The following is a 26625-nucleotide window of genomic DNA, read 5'->3' as shown; positions in this document are numbered from 1 at the left end:
CAAAGTAAATATGCTACTTATTTGTAATTGGTTATCTAGATGTTGCTCCTTCTTTATAGGTTCTAAGTTTTCTTGGAAGTTTTTTTCGGCATTTTTGCACCTTTTCACTATCGAAAACCCCCCTTCATATTGACCAGTCACTGATTTTTAACCTTTTACGTGATTCTGCACCATTGCGCTAGTTATTTTGAGCGATTCTGTCAGCACCAAGCGACTATATTTGTTTCGAACTTATTTGGATAACTAGTCATCTAATCAATGCAGATTAACCATTTCTCCTGCATAACGGCACAGAGTTAGGCTTTAAAATCTCTGTAAAATTCAAAAGCAATTTACCATCATTTATCAAATGAAGGAACTTATTACTTTAGATTTGACTTCTTAAGAAATTTTTAAATAGTGTATGAAACTTCGAAACTCCGTAGCAGTGGTCTATAAAAGCGGCAATATGAGGGGAAATGGCAAATATATGTTTCAAAATCTATAGGCACAATTTTGTTATTATTTTCATTAAAAATGCCAAAATAACGTGCATTTTATAAAAAAAAATCTAAAAATAGTATTTGCATAATCTAACTGGGGGAAGGAGATTAGTGAAATGCTCCCCACTGTATCTTTTTGACCTGATGCTATTTCTTATTACAACATTCAGTCTCCGTAATAAGTTATAATGAGAAGAGTTTCGTTCAGTTTTATTCAAACAGAAGTTTCATGAAAGAAAAAAGTTTTATGGTATGGTAAAAGCGGTTTAAGTCACTTATAATAAAAAGACTGAAGAAAACTATTAAATACACTGTACACACGCTTATAATGATCAACAAAATTAGCTAGCTGGAGACAAGATAGGGTAGATGGGAAACATTTCTCACTATTAATAACCTTATTCCAGGAGGCCTTATCGCTGAATGGCCATGCATTCAAGCGTGCTCTCTTTAGACTGGCCTTATATTCAAGTTTACACTTTTGTTTCTAAGAGAAAACAGCTCCGAACGATGGTCGGTCACATGATATTCACATACGTAGCCAAAATTTGGCTTTTTGCTTAGCACATTTTACTTCAGGATCAACGTTCCAATTAGGCTTTCTTGTACCAATCCTTACTTTATCCACAGGCACTGCAGCTTTGGAAGCTGATTTAAGGCAATGGACAATTTGATAATAATAGATATTTAGTTCAACTCTACTTGAAGGCGAGGAAATTGACGTTTGCAGCAGGTGATATGGCACTTTTACGGTCGACAGTAAAGCAGTTAGCGTAGCAAGGTATAGTGGTACATTAGCACGATCCCAGTTCAACTTCGTATGCCACTTCGGCTGAGCCAAAAGTGTTTTGCCAGATAGCTCACAGGACAAATTACAGCTAAGAATAAGGTGATCGTCATCAATATTCTCTTCGTCTACCCTGACAATTGATGATATTAAGCTGGAACTAGAAGAGATCACGTGATCAAGGTTCGATTTTGAACAGCCTCTGTTTTGAATATACGTGAATGGGAGGCTCTTAACTGCGACGTGATATATGCTAGGAAGTGATTCTAGCAAGAGGATTGATCTATCGGAGGTACCAAGAATGTCACAGTTAAGGTCACCAGCTAAAACCCAATTTAGGTCTTTTAAACGTAGACTTTCGAGTAGAGACTTTAAACTGGAGCAACATTTAGCGAAAGATGTGAACGATGCTATAGAACTTCGATCGCAAGGTAAGTAACATTTATAAAGGCGGTGCTGTCACATTGAATCGCTAAGATGTTATCATCACAATGAATCACAGAGGGATTTCATGGGGAACGGAAAAAAATTGCTAGGCCACCGGAAGGGCGGCCTCTAGTTTTCTTGGCCTCATACGAAAAAAAATTGTGGACAGAAGATCGCTTCAGGCTAGAAACGTTTGATTTGGTCAAAAGATGTTCTTGCAAAAACACTATGTCATGGACTAATAATTCATTAATTAACAAGTCTTTGTCTTTTGTGCCGTTAATATTGACAGAAGCAAAACTTAAAATAGTGGCTTGGTTCATTTTGGAGCAGAGTTCAGAGCACGTTTGATCACTGGGCAGTTCATACTATAGGAAACATGAGCTTCGCCGCAGTTGGCACATTTCGGAGCCTCTAAGCAAGGATTGCCGTTAGTATTGGAATGGCATATAGAACATTTAGAGCACTTCATCTCATTCGGGGCACATGGGCAGTGAGGTAACGAATGATGGATACTTTGGCATCTAAGACAGTGTCTGGGCAATTCTTTAAATTCCGATATTTTAAAAGACTCGCAACCCAAGCGCAGACCTGTAGCGATGGCAGATTTTAGTGCAGCGGAATCAAGGAACTCTAAACAGAATGTATGAGAAGAGCCGATCTGGCTGGCCTCAACAAGACCAGGAATAACGGAGATGAGTATACTGCTAGAAACACTATCGCGAAGTCCCCTAATTACTCCAAGAGGTTTGTGATCAATCACTTTAGCAAGAATATTTGGATAGCTCACAACAGCAGATGCAGCAAGAGAATTGGCGGAAACTTTATCCCACATAACAACACCCCATCTTTTCCTTACCGGATCGGACTTTACCGACACAATTCTGTCATGTGCGGCGAAAGAATCAAGCTTTTCCTTGCTAGAAACGGGGTCTCTTAGTTCTGGAGGCGGATATTTAAGAACGACGACGTACGACGGTTTGCGATTGGTACCCTTACTATCTGAGACTAAAGAACTATTTATAGACGTTGTTGGACTATTGAGGTGAGCAAGCGATTTTAACTGATCAAGGCACTGGTTGACTTTGGCGGTAAGGATAGAATAAGCTGACGCCGGAATACAAGGGACTTCAGAGGGGGATTTGGTCACGAACTCTGGAATATCAATGTTTTCTGAGAGAGCAGCGAGAAAGAGTAGCGATAATGTCCGACAATGAACTATTCTTAGCACTGGGTCCCGAACGACGAGGTATAGGCTCATCTGGGAAGCTATTGCTATATAAAAGTTTCTTAGCAGCAAAAACATCTTCATACGGGAAAAAATCACTAGCGTATTTCACAATAGGCTGACGGTCCAACCCCTCATCGAGATTGTGCTGAGCAAAATTCAAAACTGGGCAATAATAAAGCGTACTGGTATTCCAATTGTACTGGTATTCACGACTCGGCATCAGTCCAAAAACAATTAAGCAAAAAAGGTATATCCACAGAGAAGTTCTCAATAAGCACAATTATGAAATGGTCCACACTGGCTGAATGAATGCAATGAGAATAAATAATAACTTATCTTTGAGGGGGGCAAGTAATCCAGTGATTTGCAAGTAATCCGAATATTTCAATGCACGACTCAGATGATAGTGGTGCTGGATAGTAACTCACAGCCACAACTCATAAATAATCCTTAAGCCGTAATCATATACAAGTTTATAAATTTATCTAACAAGTTTCAATTACAAGTTCAAAAGTATTTCACTCGTTATTCATTCCAAATAGGTACAGAGTTAATCCGGCTTAAATTCAATTAGCTGTTGACTGGTCAAATACCAAAAGAGAACTGATTTTTTCTTTTCTTTTTTGCCAGAAGAAAGATCACGGATGCGTGTTTTTTTTTCCGGGGATAATCACATCGACCCAGAGGTTCTAGTAAATTGGGAGGGAGATCAATCGACCGGAATTTAAAAAAGGAAACGAAAAACCACCATAATTCCTATACACAATTCTTTTTAGATATCTTTCTTTCTATTTTCCATCTCAATTTTACACTTGGAGATGTTAGGGGTAAATGTATGGGGCAGATTTCCACCGGGATAGAATTATCTAGACGATATTTCCGTGGGAGGGGGGTTTCTCCGTTGAGGCACAGGCATATTTCCTGGCATTGCTTGAAAAACAATCAAAAATTAAATTAAAAAAACATGTTTTTTCAACTGAAAGTAAGGAGCAGCATTAAAACTCAAAACTAACAGAAATTATTACGTATATGGAGGGGGTTTCTCACTGCTCAACACCTCGCTCATTATGTTAAAGTTTGAATTTTGTCCCAATCCATATACGTAATTATTTTTGTTAGTCTTAAGTTTTATTGTTGCTCCTTAATTTCAGTTGAAAAAACTTCTGTTTTTTTTATTTAATGCACGTAGTGATACAAAAGAAAACAAAGAGATGTTATTATAAGTGAATAGATATAACAAATAAAAACTGAAAGTAAAGTGGATAATCAATTCAAACTTAAAAGGGATTAAAATTACCACAAATAAAAGTTGGGCTGCGACTTCCCTTACATTCACGTAAAGACACGATCGTTATTTTCGTTTAACTTAAAACATTACTTATTTTAAATGCATAACCTTTTGTGTCAAAGCATCCTAAAGAAAAAATAAATAAAAAATTATTGAAAAAAAAGCAGCTTGAAGCCTGAAAAAGTACCACTTGGCCATTTTAACCGCCACAAAAACTTTCTAGAGATATCGAGCATATCGAGTCTGTTTTACTCTATATTATTTACTCAGTAAAAAAAAGTAATAAAAAAGAAGAAAAATCGCCAAGAACTCTTTAACTTTCTAGGCGATGGTCAAGAAGCGCCTTATCCTGGAAAAGATTCAGTTGATCATCTTAAAGCAACACAAATCTTCCAGAAACATTGAGCGTTATTTTTTTTTCCTTTTCTCATTTATTCAAGAAAAAAAAACAAGAAGATCGTAAAGGACTCTTTTCATTTCTAGGCGATGGCCAAGAGCGATCCTAATCCTGAAGAAGTGCCACTTAACCGACTTAAAGTAACAAAAATACCTGAGAAACTTCGAGTATGATCTTCAGAAGTTAAAGCTAGGATCGAAGGATCTCTTACTCAATTAGACAACAAAATATGCTTGAGGAAAAAAGATCCGAGTTGCACAAGTAAGGTCAAGCTTGGACAAAAGCTCTTGATCTAGCGTCAAAAGGTGAGACTCGTGTGAAGTTGACCAAAGTGACAAACTTCCTTGCGAACTCTCGTAACGTGATTTGATTTTAACGATTTTATTTTCATGTATGTTCTAATCCGACTTCAACTTTTAACTTAAATAACTTGTGCACGTCTCAGAGAAGTCCTACAAGGAGCTCCAAATTGGGAGTGCACAAACGCCTGGGGGGGGGGGGGGTGTTGAAAGAAAGGGTTTTTGGGGGTCATTTTCGAAAGGATCTGTATATAGTTACTCTCTTCCCTCAGAATTGTCTGATTTTCTCTAAATGGGGCTTGAAATATTGCTATAGAATTCAGAAGTGTGTGGACCAACGAAAAGGCTAAGAAACCCTCTACTGTCATCGTTAGCATCATCAAAGAATAAATCCTTTAACCCAACGGTTTTTACTGTCATTTCTATTCAAATACACAACTGTTATCCAGTTTGCAATAACTTTATATATTAACCTTTTACCATGGTTTTGAATTAAACTGAAACTGATTGTATGACCTGAAAATCAAAGTTCTCCTTGATTTTCTTTGATCAAGTACACTGGTAACAAACTTTTACACTGATTTGGAATTAGTCATATCATCTTACAGTGTTTATTATATTTAAGTAATGGTCATAAGAAATGAATATTTTGAATAAGTGCATATATATGGTTTTTCCTACTTTGGTTCTTTCGGATTCCAACACAGATTTGTCATTACTTTGTACTAGATGTTTTTATTACTCACGAAATTTATACAAACAAGATTTTGCTATGAATATAAACTTCTAATTTTGATTTATACCTTAAATTTTTATATATTGTTCGTATGTAATGCACGTTTCAATTCTTTTTTAAAATCTAATTCACATTTCTTCTTAACTTAATTATAAAGGTTCCATCAAGAAAATAACTGAATGAGTGGTACTGTAACTCAATATTAGTGCTGACTTCAGGCGCCATCTGCATGACTCAATTAAGCCATTAAAACTTCAAATCAACTTTTTTTTCTATTTCAATATCAAAAATCCAAATATCCGAAAGAATTTAATTCTTAAATCACTAAATTTGGGTATATATTCCCTACTACTAAGGTTTTATGTTAAAAATGGGAAGAAATATTTCTATCAATTGCCATATACTTTTTATGAAAACCACTTTGATTGTATCCAATTGAAATGAGTATAATATGGTTTTATATTTAACGACACGTTACACTATGTATGATACTAAGATCTGGATGATTGTTATAAAACTTATTTTGACCAAATCCAAATTGGAATGCAATTTATAAGTTTTTATATGCGATTTTAGATCAAATAATATATGGTATTTGAATAATGCGCTCAGAATTAGAAAATGCGCTCAGAATTAGATTCCAGTGATTAGACTATGCGGAAGCGTCTTGGTACTAAACCTAACAAGAAGAAGAAGAAAGAGAGAAAATAGGCTCCATCATAGGGTTCATTATAGACAAACAATTAGCATGAATGGTCTGCAATGCTCAAAGATATTCACAGTAGAGCGCCTGGGTTGAACAAAAATGTAATGTGGCCCTGATGATTCGAAATAAATACTGTTCTGCGTCCATCGTCAACAAATTGTTTCCAAAGTTTCCATTGACCCAATACCCTACTATGATAAGTTTAAGCTTTTAAAAAATGTCGGTTCTATTTCAGACAACCACTGTTTAGGAGGCCAAAATGATCAACTAATCTTGTTCCATTCCTTAGAAATAATATTTTAATTCATATTGGGCAATATGAATTAAAATATTATAAACGCTTATAAATATAAATCCCACAAACGCTTAAGCGTTTAACTTTACCCCCTCAAATCCCTTAAATAAAGCATCTTACATAATCAAGATCAGCATAAAAGCCATTTTCTCTTTATGTAAGTAACATTATCAGAATTTCGGTTTGACTGGAACATTGGGTAAAAGCAGAGGTTGTCCTATCAACCCTGTTCTGAATCTTTTAAAATCGTGCCATCTGTGTTTTAAGAAATCTTACCTACAGCGGGCATCTTTATTTGACGAAGAGTCTGATCCGAGATGGGTGGGAGAAGGTCTCACAGTAAAGCGTGATCCTTTTCAGCTTAATTTAGCACCCATAAACACAGTTTTCAGACAACAGTAGTTAAGTGCAGCCCCTTTCCGGCAGAAGTTTCAGGAGCTCCCACTACTTGCTAAGAATATGGCACCAAGGCAAAATTAAGTGGGTTTTGGGCAGACTTACAATGATAGGGACACAGGATTTAAGGATTGAGGAGGGAATACTAATAAAATATTGATTTTGACATTTTAAAAGAGAATAACAACGAAGCTTGGAAAAATTTAGGATTTCAGGGGGGCACGCCTGGAGGCCCTCCCCTCGTTCCACTTCAATGGTGGGTAGGTGCTAAAAGATCCAGAAATAATATTAATTATAAATATATCATTTTGAAAATTCATACTGAATATGTTTAGAAAATTTATGATTGCAAGTAGGCAGAAGGAGAACTATGTCTCAAATAGGAAGGGTGGGCTATGCTCTAATTTCTGTAACTATACAATTAAAAAAAGTTTCAAATCGTAATAAAAAAAAAAATGCATAAAACATTCATTCGGCAGTAAAAATACGCGACGCGATATCTGCAAGAAGCCAATCCATCCCTGAGAGTAAATTTTCACCAGTAACTGCACTGCACCAAACAATTCTCCAGTGATGTGTTTTAATGTCTTCAAGACCAAGAATATCTCTTATTTCTTCCGCCTTCATTGCACCAGGCAAATCTTGCTTATTGGCAAACACTAAGAGTGTGGCTCCTGCCAATCTCTGAAAATGAAAATTTATAATTCAAATGATATTTATGAAATCTAGCAATTCATTTCAGATTATTCCTGATACACAAACTAGTTAGTGCAACTTCATTCATATGAAATGGAGATATTTGCGTCTTAAAAATTAGAAAGAAAATTCGATATTACTAAATAAATATGAGCTGTTTTCAACAAGCAGAATATAAACCTTTAAAACTATTGAATAGTTTATCTTGAGGCAGTAGACCTGTATGGCCTGAGCAGCGACTCAATTTGTTGAGTCCGTACACATAATAACACATATATTATATCTGACTTAGCTTATTCTCCAACTGACTTGGTAATCGATCATCAAACACTCTTTATGTTTGCCCCTGAGGCGTATTTCTTACACCTTTAGACCCGCCTACTTCTATCCATAGAGACAAATTTTCAAAATTCAACAACTGATGTCCAACCAATATAACCTGGTCTCTAAGTTTTTTTTTTTTTTTTTTTTTTTTTTTTTTTTTTTTTTTTTTTTTTTAATGAAGAGAAGAGCAATATTTAACCTTAAAACAGTTCTGTGGTGGCGCAGTGGATTTGACCTTAGCTTGGTAATACTGGACCTAGAGATCGAATCACGCTGCAGGAATGCACTGCAGGGCCGACGCAGGGACCATAGTAGTCAAGAAGCGTCGTTAATTCTTAAATAAAATAATAATAACAAACAAAAACAATGTTTGTATTTGAGGTGGCTGCTCCAGTACCACCTTTATAAATGTTACTTACCTTGCGATCGAAGTTCTATAGCATCGTTCACATCTTTCGCTAAATGTTGCTCCAGTTTAAAGTCTCTACTCGAAAGTCTACGTTTAAAAGACCTAAATTGGGTTTTAGCTGGTGACCCTAACTTTGACATTCTTGGTACCTCCGATAGATCAATCCTCTTGCTAGAATCACTTCCTAGCATATATCACGTCGCAGTTAAGAGCCTCCCATTCACGTATATTCAAAACAGAGGCTGTTCAAAATCGAACCTGGATCACGTGATCTCTTCCAGTTCCAGCTTAATATCATCAATTGTCAGGGTAGACGAAGAGAATATTGATGACGATCACCTTATTCTTAGCTGTAATTTGTCCTGTGAGCTATCTGGCAAAACACTTTTGGCTCAGCCGAAGTGGCATACGAAGTTGAACTGGGATCGTGATAATGTCCCACTATACCTTGCTACGCTAACTGCTTTACTGTCGACCGTAAAAGTGCCATATCACCTGCTGCAAACGTCAATTTCCTCGCCTTCAAGTAGAGTTGAACTAAATATCTATTATTATCAAATTGTCCATTGCCTTAAATCAGCTTCCAAAGCTGCAGTGCCTGTGGATAAAGTAAGGATTGGTACAAGAAAGCCTAATTGGAACGTTGATCCTGAAGTAAAATGTGCTAAGCAAAAAGCCATATTTTGGCTACGTATGTGAATATCATGTGACCGACAATCGTCCGGAGCTGTTTTCTCTTAGAAACAAAAGTGTAAACTTGAATATAAGGCCAGTCTAAAGAGAGCACGCTTGAATGCATGGCCATTCAGCGATAAGGCCTCCTGGAATAAGGTTATTAATAGTGAGAAATGTTCCCCGTCTACCCTATCTTGTCTCCAGCTAGCTAATTTTGTTGATCATTATAAGCGTGTGTACAGTGTATTTAATAGTTTTCTTCAGTCTTTTTATTATAAGTTGCTTAAACCGCTTTTACCATACCATAAAACTTTTTTCTTTCATGAAACTTCTGTTTGAATAAAACTGAACGAAACTCTTCTCATTATAACTTATTACGGAGACTGAATGTTGTAATAAAAAATAGCATCAGGTCAAAAAGATACAGTGGGGAGCATTTCACTAATCTCCTTCCCCCAGTTAGATTATGCAAATACTATTTTTAGATTTTTTTTATAAAACGCACGTTATTTTGGCATTTTTAATGAAAATAATAACAAAATTGTGCCTATAGATTTTGAAACATATATTTGCCATTTCCCCTCACATTGCCGCTTTTATAGACCACTGCTACGGAGTTTCGAAGTTTCATACACTATTTAAAAATTTCTTAAGAAGTCAAATCTAAAGTAATAAGTTCCTTCATTTGATAAATGATGGTAAATTGCTTTTGAATTTTACAGAGATTTTAAAGCCTAACTCTGTGCCGTTATGCAGGAGAAATGGTTAATCTGCATTGATTAGATGACTAGTTATCCAAATAAGTTCGAAACAAATATAGTCGCTTGGTGTGCTGACAGAATCGCTCAAAACAACTAGCACAATGGTGCAGAATCACGTAAAAGGTTAAAAATCAGTGACTGTTCAATATGAAGGGGGGTTTTCGATAGTGAAAAGGAGCAAAAATGCCGAAAAAAACTTCCAAGAAAACTTAGAACGTATAAAGAAGGAGCAACATCTAGATAACCAATTACAAATAAGTAGCATATTTACTTTGATTGGAAAAGCAGCATAGATGAAGATATAAAGAAATACCAGTGCCACTAAAATTTAACTAATATTAACTTATAGAAACGGTAATGCTTTATTAATCTTATTCCAAAACCATATTATAGTCACGTTTCCAGATAAAGTCAAAATAACACACGATTACAGCGCCATCTATCCCGTTCGGATTTTGTCAAGTTTTTGCTGTTCTACGTTCAAGCGTTCAATTTGGTATTTGTAATTTGGTAATTATCATTTGTTTCTTAATTATAAAAGATGGACGCTTGGAACTACAGTTTTCCTACCGATAATAAGATTCATTTGGATAAAGATACAAATAGGAAGCATTAGTAAGAAAGCCGTGTCAATGATTTTTTTTTCCATGGGAGTTTTTTTTTGGTGGATGAGGTTACAAAAATCGCATCAAAAATTAGTTTATATGCATTTACTCTTACATTTTCGCAAGCTGAACCTAGTTTTTTTGTTGAGGGAGTGTCCCCCCCCCCCTTTCACGAGATAAGGCCTTGTTAGTATGTAATTGTTTGGGTAGACAATATTGATGTAAGCAAGTTGATCAGTATTGCTGATCAAAGCAATCTCTTGTCATTCCAATTATCTGCTTGTACAATCTACGCGTATCAATGAAATCAAGGTCATATCATTCATAAATATCATTCTCGTGTCATTCCTAATAATATTATTTTTTCATTGACAAGTGTGACTATGTTGTGGATCCGGCATAATGTGTCCTCCTATTTGCAATAATAAGTAAAACAAGCGATCTTACTACTGAATCTGTCAGCTTTTATGATTGCCATATAAATAAGTCATAAAACTTATGAGGGAAAGTCTCATGGCATATACTAGTAATATGTTTGTTGCAAAGGAGAAATATAAATAACGAACAGTATCGAAAAGTTCCTCCAGAGATGATAGAACATCAAATCGAGCTCGGGAAGGCTCCTAAGCCGTCAGAGCAATATTTCATCATAACCTTATTTTTAGGGAATACATTCGCAAATATAGTGATTGGAGAGTTGAATTCTTTCGTATAGATAGATAGATAGATAGGTGTATTTCAAAAACCCGTGGGCCATATATACACAAAATATAAATAAATAGCAAACAAGCACGGAAATTAACAACAGTACGAACACGCACAAAAAAAAACAGAATTCAACGCAAAAAGTACCTAATCCAACTACAAGAGAAATTAATCATATAAAACTTTTTCTTCTTATTAAAGATTTATCTATATATACTCCCACTCGAAATATTGTGGTTGGGTTACAATTTTACTGAATACCCGGAAGCATCAAATTAATCCCATGCAAATAAATTTCCCGTAAATCCAAGAGCACTGGGCATTTCCGGAGAAAATGATCCAAGTCTTCATCATCATCTTTACAAAGGGGACAAACATACCGCCTATCAGGACCAACTATCATTTTATTTTTGTCGAACGTTTTTTGCCTGTTCTGGATTGGAAGACAATTTGCCTTAAACTAAATCCAACGACGTAGAATCATAGCCGGTAAATTAAATTTAAAATAGACTTCCTCCCCAAAACTAGGTTTTGCCTGATTATAATGTTGTAGGGTTGTAGAATCAAAAACCAGCCCTTGTCAATACTGAATTTCCTGACTCTCTAATATAAATCGTACCTGGCTTTCTAAATTTGTTGGTACATTACGAGATCAAAGACCATTATTCAAAAAAAGGCAATCATACTTTTTCTAGTAATGATTTAATTTGGGATGGCCACGAGGTTTTTAAACCACATTTCAACATCTCTTCATATGCCACTCTTACTAGTCTATCTTCATTACTCTTAGTTAACTTCAACCAGAACCTAAGCATTAAAATATACCTACGTAGCTTTAAAGAACATTGGCCCATATCACCTTTCAGAATCTATGAATGAGTTGTCTGATGCAGACCAAACACTCTTTTATAATACTGGAACTGAAGGGACTCCAGTTGCTGCACCGTTTCTCCACCCCATATCTCTGCTCTATATTCTATCAAGGGTAAAATTTTTGTGTTAGAAATTCTTTTATGCATTTTTAGTTTTTTGATACCCATTATCGTCGGGTTTCTAAATATAGCTGACATGGCAACCCTACCTCTCTTAATTATTTCGTCAACATGACTCCTTAGGCTTCCATTTTCCGATAAGATAAAGCCTAAATATTTTATTCTTTTACTTATAAATAGTTCCTTATTATTAAAGTTAAATGTATATTTTTCATCGTCTCCAACCTTCCTTTTTCAAAAATAAAAACTTCGCTCTTTTCAGTATTCAGCCTCAACTTTTTTATATGCAAATATTCTTCTATGAAATTCAAAAGAGTCTTTAGATCCTGTGGTTTATTAGCCACCAAAGCAATATCATCTGCAAATAATAATAGAGATAGTTTTTGAGTCCCTAGGCTAACTTTCGGAACCCATCTATTCTCTAGAAAATTAACAACATCATTAATAAAACTTTACTTTCTGTTTGATTTGGTTTTACCTATTCATTTATAATAACTTCTTTTTGTTTTCCTTTGGTTCAATACGTGAATTAAATAAAAAACGAAGTTTTTCTAACTGAGAGTAAGTAGCAACATTAAAGCTTAAAACTAACAGAAATTATTAGGTATATGAAAGGTGTTGTCCCCTCCTCAACACCTCGCTCTTTACGCTAATGTTCTAAAAGCTTTTAAAAAGCTTCTTATGTTTCTAATTAAACAACCCTTGTGTTTGAGGATTCGTTCTCAAAGAATTGGGACAGAATTCAAACATTAGCGTAAAGACCGAGGTATTGAGGATGGGGCAACCCCCTCCATATACGTAATAATTTCTGTTCGTTTTAGATTTGCTACTGCTCACTTACTTTCAGTTGAAAAAACTTGTCTTTTTCTAAATTTTGATCATTTTTAAACAATGCCAGGAAATATTGCTGTGCCTCCACGGAGAAATCCCCCTTCCCACTGAAATGTACTCTTGACAATTCGATCCCAGTGAAAATTTACCCCGGACAATTACTCTTAACATCTCCAAATTGCGAAATTGAGATGGAAAAGAGAAAGCAAACACGCATCCGTGATCTTTAGAAAATTCCATATTCTTGCATATAGGAGGATGAAACCTCTTCAATATAGTTCTCTGATACGCTGAATTCGATGGTGTCATTTTCATTAAGATTCTTTGACTTTTAAGGTATATTTTCCCTCTTTTTGGAATATAATGAAAGTTTCTCAGGCTCGTAGCCTTTGATGGGTACCACTAAACTTAATTAAATTTATATGTTTCGAGTTATCATAATCAGCTAAATCCTGTGATATATCTATTATCACATTCATATTCATATATCACATCATATTTTTTCAAATCGCCACATTACAAGAGTTTGCAGGGGAGTTTGTCACTTTGGTCAACTTCACTCGAGTCTCACCTTTTGACGCTAGATCAAGAGCTTTTGTCCAAGTTTAACCTTACTCTTGCAACTCTGAACGTTTGTCCTCGGGGATATTTTTGTTTTCTAATTGAGCAAGAGATCCTTCGATCCTAGCTTTAACTTCTGAAGATGATACTCGATGTTTCTCGGATATTCTTGTTACTTTAAATCGGTTAAGTGGCACTTCTTCAGGATTAAGATCGCTCTTGGCCATCGCCTAGAAATGAAAAGTCTTTTATGATTTTCGTGTTTGTTTTCCCTGAATAAATAAAAAGGAAAAAAAGAATACTCAATGTTTCTGGAATATTTGTATTACCTTAAGATGATCATCTGAATCTTTTCTAGGATAAGTCCTTTCTTGACTATCGCCTAGAAAGTTAAAGAGTTCTTAGCGATATTTCCTCTTTTTATCATTTTTTTTTTTACTGAGTAAGTAAGATCGATAAAAACAGACTCTGCTCAATATCTCTCGAAAATTTTTACGACGTTTAAAATGGTCAAGTGGTAATCTTTCAGGATTCGAGCTGCTTCTGTTAATAATTTTTATTTATTTTTTCTTTCGGATGGTTTGACACAAAAAGCTGATGCATTTAACATAAATAATGTTTTGAGGTAAGCGAAAATAACGATCATGCGTTTACCTTGGTGCAAGCCCAACTTTTATTTGTGGTAATTTTAGTCACTTAGAAGTTTGAATTGATTATTCACTTTACTTTCTGTTTGATTTGGTTTTACCTATTCATTTATAATAACTTCTTTTTGTTTTCCTTTGGTTCAATACGTGAATTAAATAAAAAACGAAGTTTTTCTAACTGAGAGTAAGGAGCAACATTAAAGCTTAAAACTAACAGAAATTATTAGGTATATGAAAGGTGTTGTCCCCTCCTTAACACCTCGCTCTTTACGCTAATGTTCTAAAAGCTTTTAAAAAACTTCTTATGTTTCTAATTAAACAACCCTTGTGTTTGAGGATTCGTTCTCAAAGAATTGGGACAGAATTCAAACATTAACGTAAAGACCGAGGTGTTGAGGATGGGGCAACCCCCTCCATATACGTAATAATTTCTGTTCGTTTTAGATTTACTACTGCTCACTTACTTTCAGTTGAAAAAACTTGTCTTTTTCTAAATTTTGATCATTTTTAAACAATGCCAGGAAATATTGCTGTGCCTCCACGGAGAAATCCCCCTTCCCACTGATATGTACTCTTGACAATTCGATCCCAGTGAAAATTTACCCCGGATAATTACTCTTAACATCTCCAAATTGCAAAATTGAGATGGAAAAGAGAAAGCAAACACGCATCCGTGATCTTTAGAAAATTCCATATTCTTGCATATAGGAGGATGAAACCTCTTCAATATGGTTCTCTGATACGCTGAATTCGATGGTGTCATTTTCATTAAGATTCTTTGACTTTTAAGGTATATTTTCCCTCTTTTTGGAATATAATGAAAGTTTCTCAGGCTCGTAGCCTTTGATGGGTACCACTAAACTTAATTAAATTTATATGTTTCGAGTTATCATAATCATCTAAATCCTGTGATATATCTATTAGAATCAAAATGCAGTTTTTTAGAGTTTCGGTTATTATTGTGCCACGTCTTATGTTTGACTTATTCAATTCGTTTCAAGTCTTCACATCGCTCTTTGTTTGCTTTCGTGTTTTTTTTAGGTCTTGTCAAAAAAAAAATTGGATACCCGATTTCTTGCAGCCAAGGTTACTTCGGACAAACCTCATGGTAAATTTATCCTTTTCCTAGTTATCTTTGAATATACCACCGAATTTGCTATGGTAGGTGTACTGGTCCTCTCTGATGCCAGTGTCTCTTGAGATCCTTGGAGGTTTTTAGTTTCCCCAGAAAAATATATGAAATGAAGATTGTTTCGTAAGGCAGATTAGGCTACCATATCAAAGAAAAAACAAAACAAAAACAAAGTAAGCCCCTAACATTGATGAGAGACTTGCCTTTTTGGAGTTAGAATTTTTTACTTTTCTATTTTTACTTCTACTAATTTTCGTTTTATCTGTTTGTTATTTTCTTGTTATTCGCATGTTTCCTTTTTAGATTATTTGTTCTTCCAGTTTTGGCTTTTATCAGTTTTTCCTCCTTTTTTATCCGAATAGTTTTGTTTTTTATCAGAATTGTTTCGTTCACATTGTTTTTCGGAAAATTTCAGCGCTTTTATTTCTAACTCAGCCATATAGCACTGTTGAAGGGGGGTGGTTGTCCCTCCAAAATATCATTTCGTTTCGTCCAGCAGTTTCGGTGGCCTTATAATAAAAAACATTCTTTTTCTTTTTTTTTATTCTTTGATATTAAAAGGAGATTTCAGTTCCACATTTTTTCCTTGTCTGGAGGTACAAGTAAAAAGAAACAATGAATTAAAAAAGTAGAAGAAAAACTGTACAAAAGTAGACTAATGTAAAGCAAAGTAGCAAAAATCCAAGAATTTAAGCCCTTTGCTCAGTCCTGTCCCTATTTGCCGTACACGAGCCTGATCAATTCCTTAGGGGGCGGAGGACCAAAGAGCTTGTTGTAGATTCAAACTAAAACGACGACCAGAAGCAAATTGTGTTATCCAAAGTTTCTTTTTCTATTCCTCAAACGTATTTGAATTAGCACTCAGCGTCTTTCAGGCAACACCAATGACTTTTTCCCAAACAAAGACAAAGCGTTTTTTTCTTTCATGAAACTTTTGTTTGAATGAAAACTGAACGAAACTCTTGTCATTAAAACTTTTGGCGCAGACTGAATATTGTAACAAAGTAAGCAGTGGGGAGTTTTTCACTACCGCACCCATGTTAGATTTTAAAAATACTTTACTAGGTTTTTTTTTATAGAATACACCTTATTTTGGCATTTTTAGTGGAATTTCGAAATATAATTCGCCCCCCTACACCAAATTGTCGCTTTTTTAGAACACAGTGACGGAGTTTCATACACAGTTTAAAAATTCCTTAAAAAGTCATATCTAATGTAATAATTTCCTTCATTTGATAAATGACTGTAAACTGCTTTTGAATTTTACAAAGAGATTTTAAAGCCTAAATCTGTACCGCTGTGCATGAGAAATAGCTAATGATCAGATAACTAGTTATCCGAATAACTTCAAAAAAAATAAAATATAGTCACTTCGAGTCTTGACTGAATCGCTCAAAATAACTAGCGCAATGGTGCAAAATCACGTAATAGATTAAAAATGAGCGATTGGTCAATATAAAGGGGTGTTGCCGATAGTGAAAAGCTACAGGAATGCCAAAAACTTTCAAGAAAACTTTAGAAGGGAAAGAGAAACATATAGGAATCAATTTTCTAATTTACAAATAAGTAGCATATTTATTTTGGCTGGAAAACCAGTTTAGAAAAAGACATAATAAAATACCAGTGCGACTAGAATTTAAACTATTATTAACTTAAAAAATGGCAACGCTTTACAAATCTTATTCCAGGACCATATTATAGTCACATTTCTAGATAAAGTCAAAATAAAGCAGGATTAGATATTGTCAATTTTTGGCTGTTCTTCGTTCAAACGGTGAATTTGGGATTTATCAGTCATAGTAAAGATTCAAGGTATTACCATTTTTTTTTAACTATAAAAGATGGAAGCTTCGAACTGCATTTTTCGTACCTGTAATAAGATTAATCTGGATACAGTCTAAGAATAATCTGGATACGGATTAAGATTAATCTGGATACGGAGTTACATGCCCAGTTTAAAAATTCCTTGAAAGTCATATCTAATAAATTCCTTCATATGACGGTAAACTGCTTTTGAATTTTACATAAGAGATTTTAAAGCCTAACTCTGTGCCGCTATGCATGAGAAATGGCTAATATGCATTGATGAGATAACTAGTTATCTGAATAACTTTAAAAAATATATACTAATATAGTGACTAATAAATAGTGACTAATATATAGTGACTAATATAGTCACCTGGCGTGTTGACTGAATCGCTCAAAATAACTAGCGTAATGGCGCAGAATCACGTAAAAGATTAAAAATTAGAGATTGGTCAATATGGAGGGGTGTTGCCGATAATGAAAAGCTGCGGAAATGCCAAAAACTTTCAAGGAAACTTTGGAAGTATAAAGTGAAGGAGCAACATGTAGATATTAATTTTCTAAATTAGAAATAAGTAGCATATTTATTTTGGCTGGAAAAGCAGTTTAGAAAAAGACAGAATAAAATACCAGTATGACTAAAATTTTAACTATAATTAACTTCAAAATTGGCAATGCTTTATTAAGTTTTAGATAAATTTTTAGATAAAGTCAAAATAACGCACGATTAGATTTTATCATTTTTTTTGCTGTTCTACGCTCAAACGGTGAGTTTGGGATACATCAATCATATTAAAGATTCAAAGTATTACCATTTTTTTTAATTATAAAAGATAGAAGCTTCGAACTGCATTTTTCCTACCTGCAATAAGATTAATCTGGATAAAGATACAAATAGGAAGCATTAGCAGGAAAAGCCATGTCCAGGATTTTCTTTTTTCGGTGGTTGAGGTTACAAAAAGACTTTAAAAATATGTTAAAAATTTGTTTTTATGCATTTTTATTACGTTTATCGACAGGTGTGACTATGTTGTGGATCGGTTATAATGTGTTCTCCTATTTAAAACAATAAGTAAAATAAGCGATCTTGATCCTGAATTTGGCAGCTTTTATGATTAAAATCTAGAGTCACAAAACTGACGTCCTAGCCCTTTGAACGCAGGGAAGTCTCATGGCATATTGTCTAATTTCCTTGCTTGTTATTTATTTATATTTTTGTGTGTATATGGCAATGGGCCTTTGAAATACACATCTATCTATGCATTTATTTATCCTACTAATAAGTATGTTGTACAGCAGAAATATATATAACAAATAGTAGCAAAAATTTCCTCCAGAAATGATACAACATCAAAACGCGTTAGTTCGGGAAGCTTCCTAAACCGTCAGAACAATAGGTCCCTCGTCTTGTCTTGATACGCTAAACATTTGCCATTGCGCGTGCGCGAGGGAGGAGTCATGAACAGTGGCTTAAGTTAATGAGTTTCAAAAATCTTTTGAAACTTTTCGCTACTGTTCGTTATATATTTCTGCTGTACTTTGTTGTCTGAATGCCAATGACATTTTCCGAGATACTTTTAGGTTTGCATTTGAGTCAACAAAGTCACTTCAAAGTTAAGAAATAGGACCACAGAATACGGCTCTAGATTGGGTACTAGCCAGGATCTACTTTAGCATAAAAAGGAGTATTTTTCATGACGTAATGACAAATGCTAGAACTTGATAATATACATCTTCATTGAGAAAATTATTGAAAAGTTACTTAGGTTTAGATTGACAAACTCCTTACAATTTGTTAGGTACCCTTTCATTTACAGATTACTAGGCTATTACGAAGAGTGGCTTAAATAATCAAGCTCTCCTTAGATCGTTAATAGCCAACTTGATTAGGAACTAATCAATTATAATTAAGAGAAAAGTTGTGCAAGAAACATTCAGATTGTATAAGCAGTATTTTTCTCTTTGTTTTGAGCTATTTTGCGTGGGTTAATTTTACAAATCTCCAGTGAAATCCCTGTGGGAGAGAGAGAGGGGGGGGGGTAAACCGATGCAATTGACAACTTCAGCATGCACAAGAAAGAAAAGAATCTGCTATATTGATTACAAGACATAGTTCTGCTCCAAATTAGTTTGTGTTTGCAATAAAATGAACATCTTTTTCTCTTTAATTATTTTTGCTCAACAGCGATTTTTAAAGTTGTTTAATGTTGTTGAAAAATCTTTTCAAAGATATTTGATTATTAAAGCAAGTCCGATACCTAACAACGATATCTACTAAGCTTTAAACTTTTGGTTTTCTTTTTTAAGGTTTTTGCTGTTATACGCATTGATAAAATTTATTCAAATATTTTTGTAACTAGTTAGATGAAGTTAGACGAAAATAGCGACGCAGACCATACTGCCTTTCCATATAAAAAACGAAAAAAAAAAAAAACAAAGCACGAAGTCAAAACAATAGAGAATTTTTTTTCTAAGACAGTGGAATTGAATTCAGTGGATACTTCGGCCCTATGTCCAAGAGTCGTCTTCAGCACAACACCAGAAATATATATATATATATATATATATATATATATATATATATATATATATATATATATATATATATATATATATATATATATATATATATATATATAATATGTGAGTGAGAATTAAAACTAATAATGTTTTTAAAAGCATTATTAGTTTGAATTATCACATTTTAATGTAATTGTATCCACTAAATTCAATTTCACTGTCTTATAAAAAAAAATTCCCTATTGTTCCTACTTTTTTTTTCAACTACCAGTTTTTTGCTCTTTACGAAATTTAATGTATTTTCATGCTAAATCTTTTCAAAGATATTTGATTATTAGAGCAAGTCAAATTTCTAACAGCCATTTCGACTAAGCTTCAAACTTTTGGTTTCTTTTTTATGATTTTTGAATTGTTGTAACCCCTTGTCAAAATATATACAAATATTTTTGCAATTACCAGCTTTTTGTTCTTTAATCAATTTAATGTAAACTTTTCCCTGAATGAAAATATTCAATTTTCCTAGTAAGTGTGACCAGTGTGACAATGTCATTGCAATACTAATGTATATAAAAATGACGTTATTCACAATTTTTTTTCCCAAAAATTAAGGCCCTTAAAGAATTTTCTCAAACTTTTGACCTATCTAGATTGTTTTTTCAGGCCAGAATATCCCAGGATGTCAACTTCGCCGAAAAAATATGGACGCTTTTTCAAGAAAAAATAAATATATACACAATTATTCATCATTTATAAAAATAGCATTTGTATAAACCTATACACATACTTGAAAGAGAGTGAAGTAAATCCTCACATGCCAAATAGGTAGCACAATGCCATGTCAATTGTGGCACACTGGAAGGTCTCAAGTTATAAGCTAAGCCCAATTTCATAGTAACTTGTTGAAAAGGTCCATAATCACGTGCTTTATGAATTTAAAATTTATGCTAACTTCAACCGAAGAACCTATGGGCATTTCAGAAAAGTAGTGCAACTCTTATGTGCAAAGAACTTATAAGTAAAGATAAACAACAAACTCAGAAACCTCTCTAATTCTTAGAGATATCTCCGAAGAAAGCTCCACGGGGAAATAAAAGCAATATAATTGGTGACTTTAGGATCTATTAAGGGAAAAGAAGTAGTTAGATAGATTACGAGAAGTAATTCTACCTCCCAAGCGTTTTCCTTAGCTTCTGTCGCAATCCGAGCAATCTCTTTCTCCCTGTTGTAAGTTGGGAATTCCTCGATAAAGCATCCTTCGCCATTCTTCGTTCACTTGTCAGGTTTCTTCGCTGTAATCTTGATATAATTTTAAGCTGGACATTACTCAATTAATTAAGCATGAATATTTATAAGCAGTAGGTTTACAAGTAAGTAAAAAAATAAAAGAAAACACTACCAGATCTGATTTCAAGAGATATAGAGAGGATAGATAAGAGAGAATCAGGCATAGATACGCCTTTTAATGCAAGCAAGTTTAGTTCATCAAGTTCCAATTTCTCATTAAGCGCGTGAGCGTTTTCTAATAATTTAAAGACAAATTGCTTCGATTCAAGGTTTTTGTATTTCCTAACTGTATTTTAATATATGCTTTATATATTAAAAATCATCTTTTTGAAATATTGCTGGTGTTTATCAGAGGCAATACTATAGCGTTGCCAATGGTAAAGGCCATATTTGGGTCCAAAGTTTTATTTATATTTTCTTTCCCAGAGTCACTTCGTATGGAAGGAGTTATCACATAAGCTTCAGAGGGGGCTCATTCGATTGGTAATCGGTAATTCTAGTCCGCTTTTTAAGATCCAAAAGTGATTGGAGGGTAACTAGCCCCCAACGCCCTTTTTTCCCCAAATACATCTGATAAAATTTTTTTAGATAGCCTTGTTGTTAAAATGCACCCCACGCCCTTTTTTTTACCCAAAACCATCTGATATAAAATCTGAGATAGACACTTTGTTAAAGATAGTTCAAACATCAGATAATAACAACCTGGGGGTCGACAAAACCGCCCAAGGTCCGGGGATAGGCCTTGTAAATTATGTCCTGGGGACATAAATGGTTCTAATAGAAGAAATGCTCTTACAAGCTTCAAAAAGGGCTCATTTGATTGGAAATTGAAAGTTCTAGTTCATTTGTTACGAGTCAAAAGAGATCAGAGGGCAACTAGTCCCCCCTCCCACGCCCTTCAATCTCCAAATACACCCGACGAAAATTTTGAAATAGGCATTTCGTTAAGAATAGTTTAAAGATCATATAAAAACTCCGAGGTCGACAAAAACCCCAGGGCCCGGGGGCGGGTCTTGTAAGATATGCCCTGAAGGCATTTATGGTTTTTATAGAAGAAGTGCTGTTATAAACTCTAGAGAGGGCTCCTTTGAATAGAAATCGAGAATTCTAGTTCACTTTTTACGAGGCAAAAGAGATCAGTGGGCAACCAGCCCCCCGCGCTCTTCTCCTCCAAACCAATCGAATAAGAATGTTGAGATAGCCATTTTATTAAAAATATTTCAATCTTGTAAAAAAAACTCCAGGGTCAACACACCCCTCCGCCAGGGCCTGGGGCAGGCGCTGTAAGTTGTGCCCTGGGGGCATATGTGGTTCTTATAAAAAGGATACTTTTATAAAGTTCAGAGAGGGCTCTTTGGATTGAAAATTGAAAGTTCTAATTCATTTTTTAAGAGTCAAAAGAGATCAGAGGGCCAGTAACCCCCCATATCCTTTTTACACAAACCCGTCCGACAAAATTTTTGGGATAACCATTTTGTTAAAAATAGTTCAAACATTAGATGATAAAACTCCGGGGTTAAAAAAATCCCCCATGGCCCTTGGGCACCCGTTGTAAGTTATGCCCTGGGGACATGTATGGTTCTTATAGAAGGGATACTCGTATAAACTTCAGAGAGGACTCATTTGATTTGGAATTGAAAAATTCAAATTGACTTTTAAGAGTCAAAGAGATTATTGGTCGACTAGCCACCCCCACGCCCTTTTCCCAAAATACACCCGACAAAAATTTTGAAATAGCTATTTTCTTAAAAATAGTTCAAAGATCATGTAACAAAATTTGGGGTACACTTTCCCAGGACCTGGAGACAGGCGCTAAAAGTTATTTTGTGGGGGCATATATGACTCTTATAGAAGGGATACTCGTATAAACTTCAGAGAAGACTTATTGATTGGAAATTGAAAGTTGTAATTCACTGTTTAAGGGTCAAAATATATCAGAGGGAAACTAGCCCACCCGCGCCCTTCTTCTCCCAACCTTATCGATAAAAATTTTGAGATAGCCATTTTGTTTAAATAGTTCAAACATCAGATAATAAAACTCCGGGGTCGACACAGCCCCCAGGGTCCGAGGGCAGGCGTTATGCGTTACACACTGGGGACGTGTTTGGTTCTTGCAGAACCTAAATGATGCTCAATCATGAAATAATGAAAATGATGCTCATATAATCTTTGGAGAGAGCTCATTCAGTGGAAATTGAAAATTCTAGTTCACTTTTTAAGATTCAAAAGAGATCGAAGGGCAACTTGCCCCTCCCTACGCTCTTTTTACTGGCTTATTTTGTTGGAAATTAAAAGATCTAGTTCATTTTTTAAGATCGAAAGAGATGAGAGGACGACCAGCCCCCCACACCCGTTTTCCCCAAACGCGTCCGGTAAAAATTTTTAGGTAATTGTTTTGTTCAAAATGGTTCAAAAATCTGATAATAAATACTCCAGAGTTGACACAAACCTCCCAGGACCTGGGGGCAAGTCTTTTGAATTATGCTTGGGGGCATATAAGGTTTTTATTTAAGGGAAGGTCGTATAAACTTTAGAGGCAGCTCATTTGATTGGAAATTGAAAGTTCTAGTTACCCTTTTATGATCCAAAAGGAATCGGAGGGTATCTAACCCCAACCCAAATACATATTCCTTTCCGGAAATACATCCGATCAAAATTTTGAGATTGTCAGTTAGTTTGAAATAGCCCTACGATCAGAAAACAAAATCTTCGGTCTCAAGATAACTTTTCCCCTAAAGCCCGAGGAAAGGGTCCTAACCTGTACCCTGGGGGTATATATAGTTTTCATGAAAAAATAATCGTATAAACCTAGGAGGGGACTTGAAATGATTAGAAATTGAAAGTTCTAATCCCTTCTAATTGTCAAAAGTGATCCGATTGCAACTATCCACCCCTCTGCCTACCCTCTTTTCCCAAAGTTCGTAGCCCCCCCCCAAAAGTCCCTTTTTATCCAAATTCATCTGATCAAAATATTGAGATAGCTATTTTGTTCAAAATAGTTTAAATATCAAATAACAAAAACTAAGGGGTCAACACAGCCCCCCAAAAAGCCTTGGGGATGTGCTGTACGTTATGTACCGGGTGCAGATAAGGTTTTTTCGTAAGGGTGGTATTATAAACATCAGAGGTGGCTTATTTGATTGAATATTGAAACTCTTATTTACATTTTTAATAGTCATCAAATGTGATCGGCGGGCATATACCCCCCACCCCCCACTTTCTTTCCCCAATGCATTCAATCAAAATTTTGGATAACCATTTTTTTTATATTCCATCGGTAAGATGACAAAGCTACAGGGTCTATATACAGCCCCCTAGACCTGACGATGGGTTGTTACTTATGCTCTTGGGGCATGTAAAGTTTTTACGGAAAAGGTGGTCGTGTCAACTTCGGAGACTCAAATGACTAAAAATTTAAAGTTCTTGTTCCCTTTTTAAGAGTCAAAAGTGATCCGATGGTAACTGACCTCCCCCCAACGTAAAGGTCAATAGGCTCAATTTTTTCCAGGGGCACTTCATATCCAAGGGGTGGTGTTATAAACTTTGAAAGGGACCCATCTAATATCATTTTTAAGAGTCAAACGTGAATGGAGGGTATCAACTACCGCCCTTTCCACGCCCTGTTTTCCCCAAACGTAGGCAATCAAAATTTTGAGATGGCCATTATATCTGAAATAGTAAAGAGGTGAAGTAATTAAATTAATTATCCTCGGGGGTTCAAAAAACCTCCCACTGCCCCCAGAGCAAGAGCTTTAAGCTATGAAAGGTGTTCCATTGTTCATATATGAGGTTTTTATCGAAGCAGATATCGTATATGGTAATCGGTAATTGTATAAACGACAAGAAATTACTATTAAATAATGAATGAAACCCAAAATGAACAGAAATTAATTAAATAATCGCACCAAAAGAACATACAACAAGTGCTGACATAAATGAACAAACTGCAAGAAAACACTATTAAAAAATAAATGAAACAAAAAACGAACAGAAATTAAATAAAAAATGTTAGCAAACAAACTTTATTTGTTTACTAATTATATATAATTATTATAATTTATATATATTTACATTTATAATAATATGATACATATAATTTATCTATATATATATATAAATAAGTTGTTTGTGTTATGTCAGTTACACTTTGTCTGTTAAGCCAGATTATATCTTCTATATATATGAAAATAAGTTGTATGTATTTTTGTGCTGAGGGTTTAAATCTAAAAACTGGAAATTGCATAAATATTTCGAAATATTTTGAAAACAGATTAATGTAATTTGAAAACCTTAAAAAAGATACTTAAAATTTTGAGGTTTATTATAAATTGTTGAGCTTAAGCAAGCTTGGCACGTGGAAATTTCTCCAACTGTCAATGCTATAGAATGTTACCAACAAGCAAAACCAGGCTCGCGGTTCAAAGATAAAGGGCCAGATTAGGAATGTGCAATTTACGTCAACGAAGGCGTGTCGAGGAACTACCAGAGCAACGCGAAACCAGACTTGCTTCTGAAAGCGAAAGTAAAAAAAGAAGGCGTGTCGAGGAATCACAAGAGCAACGTGAAAACAGGCTTGCGGCTTCAAGAGATAATGCTAGATTAGGAATGTGCAATTTATGTCAACGAAGGCGTGTCGAGGAACTACCAGACTTGCTGCAAAAAGAGAAAGTGAAAAAAGAAGGCGTGTCGAGGAATCACAAGAGCAACGTGAAAACAGGCTTGCGGCTTCAAGAGATAATGCCAAAAGAAATCGTGCCGAGGAATCACAAGAGCAACATGAAAATTGTCGCATGGCATTCAGGTACAGCACAGTCGATGATTATAGTAGATGTGTTCAAATCGGGACTATGTCTAAAATTTGTCCCTACTGCAAGGCCTTGAAATTTAATGGTGAAACAACGGGAATTTGTTGCGCCTCAGGGAAAGTTAAACTTCCTCTACTGGCTTCACCACCAGAGCCATTGAAAACTTTGCTTACTGGAACTACGTCAGAATCTAAGCGTTTTTTATCAAACATCAGAAAATATAACTCATGTTTCCAAATGACGTAGTTTGGTGCCCAAATCGAAAATCAAGATCAATTTATGCCTACTTTCAAAGTAAAAGGGCAAATTTATCATAGAGCAGGGTTCCTTCTACCATTCTCAGGCGAGAATCATACATTTTTACAATTGTACTTCATCAGTGATAGAAATTCTGAATTGAATACACGTTGCGAAATTTCTCCGAACGTTGGAAGGACAATCTTTTCCAAATTGCAACATCTTTTCCACGAAAATAATAATTTAGTGCGTCTGTTCAAAACAGCCATCGATTTGATGCCTACTGATACGCATAAAATTGTTATTTCTGCTGACAAAACGCCTCCTGGCCAGCATGTGCGTAGATACAATGCTCCAACTATCGACGAAGTGGCAATCGTTATGGTCAGTGATCAGCTTTTACCTCGAGATATTATTCTTCATAAGCGAAACGCTCAGTTGGTAAGAATTGCTGAAACTCATCGATGCTGCGATGCTCTACAATATCCTATAATTTTTTGGGATGGAGTCGACGGCTATCACTTTAATATTAAATTGATGAATCCAGCCACTAACAAAGAAATGAATAAGACATGCAGTGCAATGCATAATT

General features: G+C 34.9%; 1 long non-coding RNA gene across 1 annotated transcript; it reads right to left on the bottom strand.

The window, feature by feature from the left end:
• Positions 1–7464: 7464 nt before the first annotated feature.
• On the bottom strand, positions 7465–20970 carry LOC136027461 (uncharacterized). Its single transcript, XR_010617602.1, has 3 exons — positions 20875–20970; positions 13613–13832; positions 7465–7727 (listed from the first exon to the last, which is right to left on the bottom strand). It is a non-coding gene; the product is annotated as an uncharacterized LOC136027461 (long non-coding RNA).
• Between the last annotated feature and the right edge of the window lie 5655 nt (positions 20971–26625).

This window comes from Artemia franciscana, chromosome 5, assembly GCF_032884065.1.
Source record: "Artemia franciscana chromosome 5, ASM3288406v1, whole genome shotgun sequence".
Taxonomy (NCBI): domain Eukaryota; kingdom Metazoa; phylum Arthropoda; class Branchiopoda; order Anostraca; family Artemiidae; genus Artemia; species Artemia franciscana.
Note: the sequence above shows the minus strand (reverse complement) of the source record. Positions and strands in the feature narration are given on the sequence as shown.